The following is a 13,518-nucleotide window of genomic DNA, read 5'->3' as shown; positions in this document are numbered from 1 at the left end:
AAGAAAGGAAGATTTGTTACAATGTAGTATTTGCTTAAGGGGTTTCCTGTTGCACAAAACAAATCAAAATATTCTCATTACAAAATAGCAGTTGCTTAGGGGAGACTCAGGTCCCATGAAAGGGATTGTGTTGGGTATTTCTGCTCAAGTGGATCCTCCTCCCCCAACACACACCTATTTTCTTTGAGTTTTAAAATCTACCAGGTTCCTGCTATAGGAAGTTAATTTTTCAGTTGTGATACTAGTTGATATGGTTTGGCTATGTGTCACCACCCAAATCTCATCTTGAATAGTACTTCCATAATTCCCACGTGTTGTGGGACGAACCTGGTGGGAGATAATTGAATCCTAGGGGTGGTTTCCAACAAACTGTTCTGGTGGTAGTGAATAATTCTCATGAGATCTGATGGTTTTATCAGGGGTTTCCACTTTTGTGTCTTCTTTATTCTCTCTTTGCCTGCTGCCATCCATGTAAAATGGGGCTTGCTCTCCACCATGATTGTGAGGCTTCCCCAGCCAACTGAAACTGTGAGTCCAATTAAACCTCTTCCTTTTGTAAATTGTCCAGTCTTGGGTATGTCTTTATCAGCAGCGTGAAAAATGGACTAATACAGTAAATTGGTACCAGTAGAGTGGGGCATTGGTGAAAATATACCTGAAAATGTGGAGGTGACTTTGGAACTGAGTAATAGTCAGAGGTTAGAGAAGTTTGGAGGGCTCAGAAGAAGACAGGAAGATGTTGGAAAGTTTGGAACTTCCTAGAGACTTGTTGAATGGCTTTGCCCAAAATGCTGATAGTGACATGGACAATAAGGTCCAGTCTGAGGTGGTCTCAGGTGGAGAAGAGGAACTTGTTGGGAACTGGAGCAAAGGTGACTCCTCTTACATTTTAGCAAAGAGACTGGCAGCATTTTGCTCAAGACTTGTGGAACTTTGAACTTGAGAGGAATGATTTAGGGTATCTGACAGAAGAAATTTCTAAGCAGCAAAGCATTCCAGGGGTGACTTGGGTGTGGTTAAAAGCATTCAGTTTAAAAGAGGAAACAGAGCATAAAAGTTTGAAAAATATGCATCCTGACAATGTGATAAAAAAGAAAATCCCATTTTCTGAGGAGAAATTCAAATGGGCTGCAGAAATTTGCACAGGTAAGGAGGAGACAAATGTTAATCCCCAAGACAATGGAGAAGACTTCTCCAGGGCATGTCATAGGTCTTCACAGCAGCCCCTCCCATCACAGGCCTAGGAGGAAAAAGTGGTTTTGCAGGGCGAGGCCCAGGTTCCCTGAGCTGTGAGCAGCATAGGGACTTGGTGCCCTGCATCCCAGTCACTCCAGTCGTGGCTGAAAGGGACCAATGTAGAGCTCAGACCATGGCTTCAGATGGTGCAAGCCCCAAGCCTTGGCAGCTCCACGTGGTATTGAGCCTGTGGGGGTGCATAGACCCATAGTCAAGAATTGAGATTTGGTAACCTCCACCTAGATTTCAGAAGTTTGCTGCAGGGGTGGGGCTCTCATGCAGAACCTCTGTTGGGGCAGAGCAGAAGGGAAATGTGGAGTTGGAGCCCTCGTACAGAGTCCCTACTGAGGCACTGACCAGTGGAGCTGTGAGAAGAGGGCTGCTGTCCTCCAGACCCCAGAATGGTAGATCTACCTACAGCCTGCACTATGTGCCTGGAAAAGCTGCAGACACTCAATGCCAGTCCATGAAAGCAGACAGGAGGGAGGCTTACCCTGCAAAACCACAAAGGTAGAGCTGCCCAAGACCATGGGAACCCAACACTTGCATCAGCATGACCTGAATGTGAGACATAAAGGAGATTATTTTAGAGCTTTAAGATTTGACGTCCCTGCTGGATTTCGGACTTGCACGGGCCTTGTAGCCCCTTTGTTTTGGTCAATTTCTCCAATTTGGAATGGTTGTATTTACCCAATGTCTGTTCCCCCATTGTATCTAGGAAATACCTACTTTGCTTTTGATTTTACAGGCCTATAAGCAGAAGGAACTTGCCTTGTCTCAGATGAGACTTTGGACTGTGGATTTTGAGTTAATGCTGAAATGAGCTTAGACTTTGGGGGACTGTTGGGAAGACATAATTGGTTTTGAAATGTGAGGACATGATTTTTGGCAGGGGCTGGGGTGGAATGATATGGTTCGGCTATGTGTCACCACCCAATTCTCATCTTGAATTGTACTCCCATAATTCCCACGTGTCGTGGGAGGGACCCGGTGGGACATAATTGAATCATGGGGGTGGTTTCCACCATATTGTTCTCATGGTAGTGAATAACGTGATCTGATGGTTTTATCAGGCGTTTCTACTTTTGTGTCTTCCTCATTCTCTCTTTGCCTGCTGCCATCCATGTAAGATGGGGCTTGCTCTCCACCATGATTGTGAGGCTTCCCCAGTCAAGTGGAACTATAAGTCCAATTCAACTTCTTTCTTTTATAAATTGCCCAGTCTTGGGAATGTCTTTATCAGCAGCATGAAAGTGGACTAATACACTAGTTATCAAACCAGTTCATAAGCAAGCAGGCATTATCTGCCTTCAATTTTTTTTTTTTTTTTTAAATTATCTGGAGCAAATGCTCCAGTATATAAGCAGGACCATACAATGAATGGGAACCTGTAAAGCTACAGCCCCAGAGTATAAACTTTGTTTGTGAAGTACTCACAAACAAAGCAAATGAAAACAACAACAACAATAAAAAACTATTCACTATAATCCAGAGAAATTAAATAGTTAATAGGGAGAAATATCCTGGATGATTTGCTATGTGATCTGGGGCATAGCATTCTAATTTTTGATACTTGGTTTTCTTATTTGTGATAAGAAGTTGAGATTCTAAGTTTCTCTCCTTACTTTATCATTCTGTAATTACAGCAGAATCCACAACAAACACTTTTATTATTTTTTTCCCTTTTAAAGCATCACATTAACAGTTTTAAGAAATATTAACCAGGTACTTCCTCATAGAGTGATTATGCTGGAGCTATGAGGGAAATGTAGTTGTTGAGCCAGGCCTAAGGAATTTCAATTTGAAAATGAGAAAATGGGCAATGAAACATATGCAAATGACCACAATACAGATAAATATATTGAGTAGAATTGTCATGAATTCTACTCAATTCATGACACTGAAACCATTATGAAAACAGCTGTCCAAATCTACCTAATTCCAACAAAGTCATTGAGAAAACATCACTTCATGAATAGTTGTAACTAGAAACAGTGAGAACTTATTCATCACAGGAAGTTTCTGAAAGTCTCAAAAAAGTATTTAACTTTCTGTAACTTTTCTGGAGACTCATGACACTCTGGTAGACTGATGGTCCCACTATTTTGATGGACTCATTTTAGTCTGGTTTGCTTAAACGACTCATGTGCCTTAAGATAGGCCCCATGGCAACAGCTGCAAATCAGTCCTGTAATTAGGGGGGCCTGCGGCTGAAGGACATTCAAGACAATAACATGTGCATAATGGATATCTTCTTGCTACTTACTTGAAAACATTAACCAAAATGCATGTGGCAATTAATGCTGAAAATTTTGAACTGAATACTCAAAAATTAAGATCAACAAAGATACTGTGATATTCACACAGAAAAAAATGGCCTCTTTTTAATTTTCTCCCTTATTAAAGAAAATAATTCCCCTGCCATGCTCCAAAGGACCAGAAGAAGGCAGAAGATGCACATGGTTGAGAGAACCCAAATAGCTCTGGATTCTATTATATAAAGTAGCTTTTCAGACAATATCTTACTTATGCTTTGCTGAAGCTTAATTGTTTTAGTCATCATTCAAACTTTTTCCTAAGAAAATTAAAATGTGTGTGCAGGTTTTAATTTTACCATATATTGTTGATTCTAAATATTAATGATTCTATATATTGAAGAATGCCATATATTAGCTCTTAAGGTATAAAATAGCAATATCCAACAGTTATTAAGTACTTAGGTGAGTGACAAATTTTCTAAGTGCTTCACAAACACAATATAGTAGGCAGAATTCTCATATATTCTCCAAGATTTTGCACCTGCTATCATACATATCCTGCATAAGGGCATGAATTGTGAAATGAATTTGATGGATTTTATACTTGTGAGTAGTTTATATTTTACAGTATGGCACTGAGTGTAAGGTAAGGAGATTTTCTGGGTGGACCTGACCAAATCACCTGAACCCTCTAAAAGAGGAATTTTTTACCTGGCCAGTAACTGAAGGAAGTCAAAGATTCGAGGCATACAAATTATTTGACATATCATCATTGGTTTAAAGATGGAGCAGGCAGTGCATCAAGGAATACAGGTAGCCTCTAGGATCTGAGAGTGACCCCCAGCAGAAAGCCAAAAAGGAAACAGGAATCTCAGTATTATAACCACAAGAAGCTAAATTCTGCCAGGAAGAATGAACTCAGAAGCCGACTTTTCCCCAGAGCCTCTGGCAAAGTGCTCAGCCTGGACTATGGTTTGATCTCAGCCTTGGGATAATACCCAAATCATAGAAATGAATTGTGCTATGCCTCTGACTCACAGAAATGTTGAGAAAATAACTAGGTGTGGTTTGAAAATTCTAAGTTTTTAAAAATTTTTGGTAATTTGTTACACAGCAGTAAAAAAAAAACACATAAATAAATTCATTTTATTCTCATAACAGCCATAGGAATTAGAACTAAAATAATATAAATAAATTCATTTGATTCTCATAACAGCCATAGGAATTAGGAACTATTGTTCTTATTTTAAATCTGAGGAATTGGAGACATAGAAAAGTATAATAACTTGTCCAAGATGGCACAAGTAGTAAGTGGAAAAGCTAAGATTCAAAATAAGGCAAATGAATCCTGTATTCTTATACACCAAGCTTGCTTTCTTTCAAAGGGAAATGGCAGCAAATTCCAAGCAAAATACTTGAAATATTTAAATATTTCAAAATATTGAAAGTCAGGAAGCAGGGCAAAATTCATCATAAGTTGACAGAAAGCCTTGCAGCACACTTTTGAAACTTATTTTCAAAATAAAGACTTAAAAGATATAGTGGAAAGTAACTGGCATGTCCTTAGGGACACATAGACACATATGTCCTTAAAGACAAAGGCATCAGGCAATCCTGCCTTCATCACTTGCTGCATCAGCTTGGGGAAGTCACTTCACCTCTCTAGATGGGCATATGGTAGCTGATACAGTTTTCTCTGTGTCCCCAACCAAATTTTATGTTCAATTATAATACCCAAAGGTGTGGGAGGGACCTGGTGGGAGGTGATTTGATCATGGGAGCAGATTTCCCCCTTGCTGTTCTCGTGATAGCGAGTGAGTTCTCATGAAATTTGGCTGATTGAAAGTGTGTAGCACTTTCTCCTTCACTCTCTCTTCCTCTTGCTGGCTATGTGAAAACCATGCCTACTTCCCCTTTGCCTTCCGCCATGATTGTAAGTTTCCTGAGATCTCCCTAGAAACAGAAGCCTGTACAGCCAGCAGAACCATGAGCCAAGTAAACCTCTTTTCTTTATAAATTACCTAGTCTCAGGTATGTCTTTATAATAGTGTGAGAATAGGCTAGTACACCACCCATAAATAATACTATGAAATCACTGTTGTGTAAGAAACTATTGGATATAATGGTACATTTAACAAATATAAAGAATGTTTTTGAAGATTACTTAATGAAACAGTAAAAGCTCTGATAAAATGTTCAATAAAATCAGTATTTACAAATATATTACATATAAATATGTAATAGGCTCACTTATATAATTTTTAAAAGTATATAAACATACCCACAGAGGTATTTGGGAAAAAATTAAGGAGATATACTAAAACATTAACCTCTTAGTGTTTTAGGACTACATATGATTTTTAAAATCTTTGTTATATTCTACTGAAATATCTGAACCTGCTATAATTAATTAATTCAACAAATATTTATTGAATGTATGCTCTATTCTTTGCTTACATGAGTATTTTTAGAAAAAGGTATTGTATCTTTCTGAAAGTTTCCTTCTATCCCTTCAATATCTATATTCAGATCTCTGGTACTCATACCATGTTTTTACCCCATCTAATACCTGAGAGCTAATACCTTTATGCTCATCTCCCACAGTAGATTGTGATATTCTTTTTTGCGAGGGACTATCCATTGTCCTATTGTATTTTTAGCACCCGGCACATAGTAGGATCTCAAAAAGTCTAAGTTAATTTTCTTTGTTATTTGAATAATAATAAAAATCTTGAGAAATAAAGTCAGATAGTTCTTGGGACGTGTTGAAATTTCAGTTATGTTTTAAGAATAAAGATCTTTCCAATGGTATAGTTGTTTGCTGTTTTCTGGAGCCTATTATCACAATGAAAAGGCTGGCTGGTCTCCCATAGGAGCCCCTGCTAGCTTCCTATTGAATACTCATTCCTAAATTAACCACAAGCATGCAGATTATGTCTGTAAACAAAGTAGTTCATCTAAAAGTAAAAGTAATTAAAATGAAAAAGATAATAATTAATTTGGAATGCATTCATTTTAATTGAGTAAAAGAAAAATACGATGGCAGTATAGAGAAGGTATTGAGAGAGAAAGAGAGAAAGAGGGAGGGAGGGAAGGTGAAAGGGAAGTGAAGGGAAAAGAGAGAAAGATGGCACTGATTTAATAACGACCTCAGTATTAAAAAGTACCAGTCAGAAATCAGAGTTTAAAGCATCTTATAGCCATGTTGGCATTGACCCCACACAGAAGAGTTGAAAGCATCTTATAGCTGTGGTGGCATTGCTCCTAGTTTTTGGCTCTTGGTGAAGAAAGACTATAAGATCAGCTGATGAAAAGTTATTCCATAAAGAATATATCAATAGGTATTTTATAAGACTCCTTTCCTGGGAAATGTCATAAATTGCCATAAATTTTTGAAGAGGTATCAAAATTTTCTTCAGGTCATAGTTTTCTGATTCCATAACATTTTGATCAGTGGTTACATTTCATCCCACAAAGATAAGCAGAAGAATGATATGTAACCAGAACAGATTTGGAGTGGCCTCAAGGCTTTGCTTGTTAATTACTGTCATGAACTGAATTGTGTCCTTCCAAAATTCATATGTTAAATCCCTAAGGAGGTAACTACAGTTAAATGAGGTTGTAAGCATGGGGCTCTATTCCAATAGGACTAATGTCCTTATAAGCAGAAGAGATAACAGTGCTCACTCACTCCTTCTTTCTCACTCTTTCTTTCTCTCTCTCTCTCTCTTCCTCCTCTTTTTGTGTGCAGAAAAAGAGGCTGTATGAAGACCCAGAAACCTTCAGACCTGAGAGAAAATTAATTTATGTTGTTAAAGTCACCTAGTCTGTGGTGTTCTGTTGTAGCAGTTTAAGCTGACTAACAGACTTACAAAGATCTTTGTGGTAGCAAAATCTCAGTTCAGCGAGCAGACTGTGTGATCAGCTATATTTTCTCAGGCAAAATGATTCAATGTGACTTGTCTCCTCTTCCTGCCTCATTTCCTAGGCTGGAATCACACGGACACTGCCAAGATCTCTTTACTTAATTGGCTCAGAACTGAAACACAGAGGATCTAGGGGAGTTAAGAGGAAAGCATGGGGGATGTAAAGAAAGAGTCACTTTCTGGCCCTGTGTCTCTGCTCATGAAGGAGGAGGGGCCAACCTTTCAGGTGGTTGAGAAGATGCCCAGGACGGACATAACTAGAATCTGAAATTTCTTAAAAATGGCCATATCCTTGAATGTTGAAAACCTCAAAGACCCAGAAGATATTTCAGGTCTATGAACACCCTATATTTGTCACTGATGTTAGACAACCTACCCTAGCATAGTTTCCTAGTCAACTGGAAGAGACAATATGGAACCCACAGGAACTACAAAATAGAAAGTCAAGCAGACTGACTCAGACCTCTTTCCTCTGGGTCCCTCTCTAGTTTCCAAGATAGAATTCTAAGGTGGATGGGATGATGGATACCTCCAAGTAGGAGACCCCAGACCCTTCTTACTATGCTAGCCACATGACAGAAGACAAAGAGTATGATTCTCCAAAACTAAACATTAAAAAGAAGAATCAGATGGATTACTTTTCATGGCCACAGAAGACTTTTTACCTTTTCACAGATGACATGGTATATGAAAGGCCTAGTCTTTTAGCTTTGGGGCATAATTTTAGCACAGCTTGTCTTTGGTATAAGTGGTTAGTATTGTAATATAGAATACATGATAACATTATGCACTCAAAGAGTAATAATATTGTATTAGTCTATTCTCACGTTGTTATAAAGAACTACCTGAGACTGGACAATTTATAAAGAAAAGAAATTTAATTGACTTGGAATTCCACAGACTGTACAGGAAACATGGCTGGGGAGGCCTAAAGAAATTTACAATCATGGCAGAACACAAAGGGGAAGTAGGCATGTCTTACATGGCCAGAGAAGAGGAGAAATTGCTACACACTTTTAAACAACCAGATCTCATGAGAACTCACTCACTATCATGAGAACAGCAAGGGGGAAGTCCGCCCCCATGATCCAATCACCTTACAAGAGGCCCCTCCTCCACTATTACGGATTACAATTGGACATTAGACTTGGGCAGCGGCATGAATCCAAACCATATCAAATATTGTATTGAGGTGGTTGAGCTTCCCCATGTGCTGATCATTTTGACATAGTGTCTTACATAAGTCATAGAGAATTCCAGGATATTGTGGCTCTCTGCTATTTTTACATGCTAACATTCATTCATTCTGACCCTGTTTTAAAAACCTCAGTTTCCTTCTAGAAAGCTATCTCTTTTCCACTTTGTTCTTTAACTTTCTGTGGGTGAATGGTAGAAGTGAAACATGAGACAAGTCGAGCCAATCAGCAGATCATAAACAATATGGATGATGAAAGTATTTTCCCTGAAACTTCTCAGGAGGAAGCACTCTTATTTTCCACAGTTCCTGAACTGAGATATACACTTAAGAATTTCTGGTTTGGGTTGTATTAACTAAGATAATAAACTGCTTAAAATGAGTGAGAAAAGGGTAAAGTGAAGCTACAAAGTAAAGAGAGAAATTGGATCCAGGCAATGTTGTTTGAATCCTGGATCAAGCCTCATCTGAATTCAATGTCTATCTTTGATCTGTTCAGTTATGTAACATTTTTTTAGAAAGTTCACTTAAGCCAGTGCAGGCCAGGTCTTTGGCCATTTGCAACAGAATCCTCACTGCAGCATTTCATGTTACACACGAGTCCCTGAATCTTATGGAAGTTAAATAATTTAACCTAAAGCAATATTTATATTAAGTAACAGAAATGCTAAACCCCATACCCAAACACTTGGAGAACTAAGATGCAATATTCCCCATAATGGAGCTGAAGATAATTTACCATGAACTGACTCATGGAAGCAATGAAAAGAAACATATTTTGAAGAACATTGGTCTGACATTTACTCTTGTTTTTCCCACAATGAGTATGTGTCAAAGTAGGATTCCATCCTGAGTCTCACCAACTCTATAGCCAATGCCCTACTGTATTTTTTATGTAGCAGAAGTAATAATAACATTCTATGTCACAGAGAAATTGATTATTTCTCAATAAAGTCAATATAAGAACAGGTGAAGCATAGGGGGAAAGGTCAGAATTGCTCTATGATTGAAGTTTGTTGGCCTGAAACAGACATGCTATAGAAAGTTGTCAGAGTTGCCTTCAGGAATGTGTGATGTAGATCCTCCTTCCTTAAAACACTAGGAAACAGACAAAGAAACTGGTTATGGAAAGAATCTGGGCCTTTGTGGGAGATAGCAGAAAGGACCTGGCCATTGGTATTATTTGAAATATATACATGTATTCCTAAACTATTTTCTCCCCAAATATGTTCCTTGCAGTACTGCTGTTTGACATGCTCTCTGAACATATTTTTGATTGTAATCAACAGAAATTGACTCTATAAAGGAAAAGAGGAAGGTATTGAGGGACAGTCATTAGCACCTAAGTTGACAGTAGGCTGAGGGTCTGCCTTGGCTCATGGCAGGATCCAATAGTGGCTAGAAGCACTGTAAGGTCACTGTCTATTAATAGCCTTGTGAGTGGGAAGCTGCTGCCTACCACTGGATGCTAACTACCACTACTACCACTCAGTGGTCACCAGATGTTGTCAGCACTGCAGGGGAAAATTCTATATTGTCCTGCTTGCTTGCTTTTATCATTGGTTTCAGATTCAGAGTTTTTTGTAGGAGAATCATATTGGCCAAGCTTAGGTCACTTCAAAATCCAACTGCTTTTTATTTGAGGGAAAAAAATGTCAGGTATTTTTGGCTTTTATGATGTGAGGAAGATCTTTAATCCACATATTTAGCCCAAATTATCATCTTTAAACATAAAAATGAGCAAGTGAGTAAGCAACAAATATCTGCTCCACCCAGAAAAATGTTCTTTAGAAAACAAACAAAAAGCACAAAAAATGGGAAATATTGTTTACTATAATTTTATCTTGGAGATTCACAATTCATTTAAGTGGTCAAAGTCTCTGAGAATTCTTACTGCACAACACACAAAAAAAACCTTGTTATTTTTACAATTTGTCATTCAACAAACTTATTTGAACATGATACCTTAGATTATAGAATATTTGAATATCTCTTGTATTTTTCCTCAAGTTGTAATTTGAGAAATGTTGTCTTGAGCCTTCTCCGGACTTCTTATCTATGTCCTCCCCAAGCCTTTTATAAACATACCCTGAGATGGCAAACTAAATGCAGAAGCTAAAAAGTCTCATGTTCCCCTTTCAAACTATGGTTATATTTAATATCAGAGTCTTTTAGAATCCATTCACAGGACTTGAATCCTGGATCTGAGTTTGCCAAAGAAAAGAAGCGAATGAAAGACAAGCAACTTCTGGTCTTAGTTGAGATGCAAAAAAAAATTTCAAGGAGAAGTCAAGGAACAAAAAACAATGACCAAAATCATGGTGAGTAAATTATATCCTTTACCCTTGTGAAGAGACTTCAGCCTACAACCACATTTGTGTCCTCCTCAATCATACGTCGATATCTCTAGTCTAAACACATGCACACATTTATATTTTCTTTGAAACATTCCCTCTTCTGCTTGCTCCAGCTGATATCTTTTCATCTTTTATCTTAAACAGCTCTTCCTCACAGAAGACTTTACTTGACCTTGGTTTTCCCTCTTTGCTCTGCACTTCTTCCTGCTGCCACATGAAGAAAGATATCTTAGCTTCTCCTTCTACCATGACTGTAAGTTTCCTGAGGCCTCCCCAGCCATGCTGAACTGTGAGTCAGTTAAACCTCTTTCCTTTATAAATTACTCAGTCCAGGGTATGTCTTTATTAGCAGCATAAGAATGGACTAATACAGCATCTGTGATTCTATTCCAATTTAGGATGAGATCTCCTGGTCTCTAAGATGTTCTAAGATGCTTCAAGATGGCAGATCCAGCATCAGTTCTTTCAAGTGTGAAATCCTGACAGCTAAATAGTTTCTTTCATAAACATATCTTAAGCATTTAGTGGCCTCCTTGTCCTTCAAGATTGTGTTAAGTGTTTCTTTTCATACAATGTGTTAGCCTTGTATTATATAACCTGGACAGTTTAATTCAACTCTAGTTGACTTTCTCCCTACCCCCACCTCTACCTTTACCTCTCACTTAAAACAGACTGACCCCGTTGAGGATGGGGGCTGTTGCTTTTATCTCTGTGTCCCAGTTATCTACTACAGGGCTCAGCACACAGTATGCCTTTAATGCATTTAGTAAAATAATCACTGACTTCTCTAGTTTGAGTTTTCAGAAAAAGGAAACTTCTCCTACTCTCAATATCTCATATTGACCTGAGCCCTCAACCAATTGAAAGCAAACAACAGCTAAATTTCTCACTACATCTCCCATGCTAACTTAAATTTTTTTTTTCCTTTGATCTCAGCTGCTGATGGAGAGACTATGAGGTAACAGAAGTTTCTTTCTTCTTTAGGGGAAAAAATGTGGTACTAATGCCCAGGAGGGATCTAACGTTCTATTTTTATCCCTTCTCTGAATTATCAATTTACTGCTAGGCTTTGTTTTGAATCTCAGGGCTCGACAGAGCAGGTTCTGTCTTTCAGAGCTGACTGTTCTGCAAGATTATTTTAAAGGTAGCTTTATTAAAATAAACACATTTAAAATCAAAACAACTCTGGTACTTCTAGAGATATTTCCTAGAAAGGAGTGTGAAAAACAAGTCAACTGCTTAAGGACCATTTTATTACTTCTAACTACAAGTAGTTTTTTTTCATGCTATAGTGACTTTTTTGAGCACAGAAGCAGGGCTTAAAGAATTCCTCATGCTTTCCAGGTACCATGGCATCTTGCTCTTTTACTTTCTGACCTGATGCCTTCAATGTCCTTCTCAATAGGCTCTCAGATCACTTTCAGTTGCTCTAGATCTTGTACTGCAGAGGTGCTTACTTAACTTTGAATTTTCCATAAAATTGCATTTAAATATAAGAAACCTTCAAAATACTTTTATTGAATTTATAATCTGGAAATAAAAGCCAAAGATGAAGGGAGGCATTGTGATGCAAAAGGAAAAGGCATAGATTTGAGCATCAAAGGACGTAAGTCCCTGCACGACATTAATTGTATGACTTTTGGAAGGTCATTTTACCTCTTTGAATTTCATCTCTTTCATCTGGAAAATGAAAGTACTGAGCACATAGCTTATACATATGTTTGAGGGTTAAAGAGGACCAGCTATAAAGTACCTGACACGTTGCAGTAAGTTTTCAGTGAAACAGGATTGACTCCACTGCCCATGATTGTCCTTTACTTCACATTTCAATTAAAATAACCACTGTAACAATCTTTCCTCTGTCAAATCATTAGCCTGATGAACTAATCCTCATCCTCCATTGCATCTATATTCTGGTTGTAATTGCTGTGAAAAACAGTTTTACACATTTACATAAGTAAATGTAAATGACACAAAGACCCAGCTAATGAGGAAAGGCCAAATATTAATTCACAAATACATTCTGAAAAATGTCATTTTTACTTTAATATATTTTTGATGTATCTCCTATATGCCTGAGTTTATGCTATTTCTCTTAACTCTTATATTCTCTCCTCAAAATACTGGAATTCTGGTAGGTTAGACATCATCATAAAAAGTTCCTGTATGAAATTGACATTCATGTATACCATGAAGGAAGTATAGATAAAGACTAGCCATTCAAAAGAAAAGAGAGAAAGAGAGAGAGATTTATTTTCTTTGTGAGAGACCAGTGAAGTATTCTAGAAGTAAGTAGAATATTAGCAATGGCATAAAAAGTTAATAGAATTTGGAAATGGAGAAACTAGAAATGAAAGCATCATCCATGATAATAGTAACATGAACAGAAACATTCAGGGGCCAGCAATGGGTGTGTTTGGAGAAGTAAGCATTCAGTTTTGTTGGAACAAGTAGTTCACGAAAAGAGAATTATATGTGTATTGCAACTTTAGAGCACTATGATAATGCAACTTAAAATCCTAGTAGGTATCTGAATTGGCGTTAAA

General features: G+C 37.7%; 2 long non-coding RNA genes across 16 annotated transcripts in view; one reads left to right on the top strand and one right to left on the bottom strand.

The window, feature by feature from the left end:
* The window catches only part of LOC140712033 (uncharacterized), a 257,877-nt gene that overhangs the window by 73,419 nt on the left and 170,940 nt on the right, over nt 1-13,518 (bottom strand). The gene's annotated exons all lie outside the window — the stretch shown is intronic.
* LOC103238493 (uncharacterized) overlaps nt 1-13,518 on the top strand; it is a 634,265-nt gene that overhangs the window by 584,461 nt on the left and 36,286 nt on the right. The window lies entirely within an intron of this gene.

The sequence above is a fragment of the Chlorocebus sabaeus genome, chromosome 1 (assembly GCF_047675955.1).
Source record: "Chlorocebus sabaeus isolate Y175 chromosome 1, mChlSab1.0.hap1, whole genome shotgun sequence".
NCBI classification, from domain to species: domain Eukaryota; kingdom Metazoa; phylum Chordata; class Mammalia; order Primates; family Cercopithecidae; genus Chlorocebus; species Chlorocebus sabaeus.
Note: the sequence above shows the minus strand (reverse complement) of the source record. Positions and strands in the feature narration are given on the sequence as shown.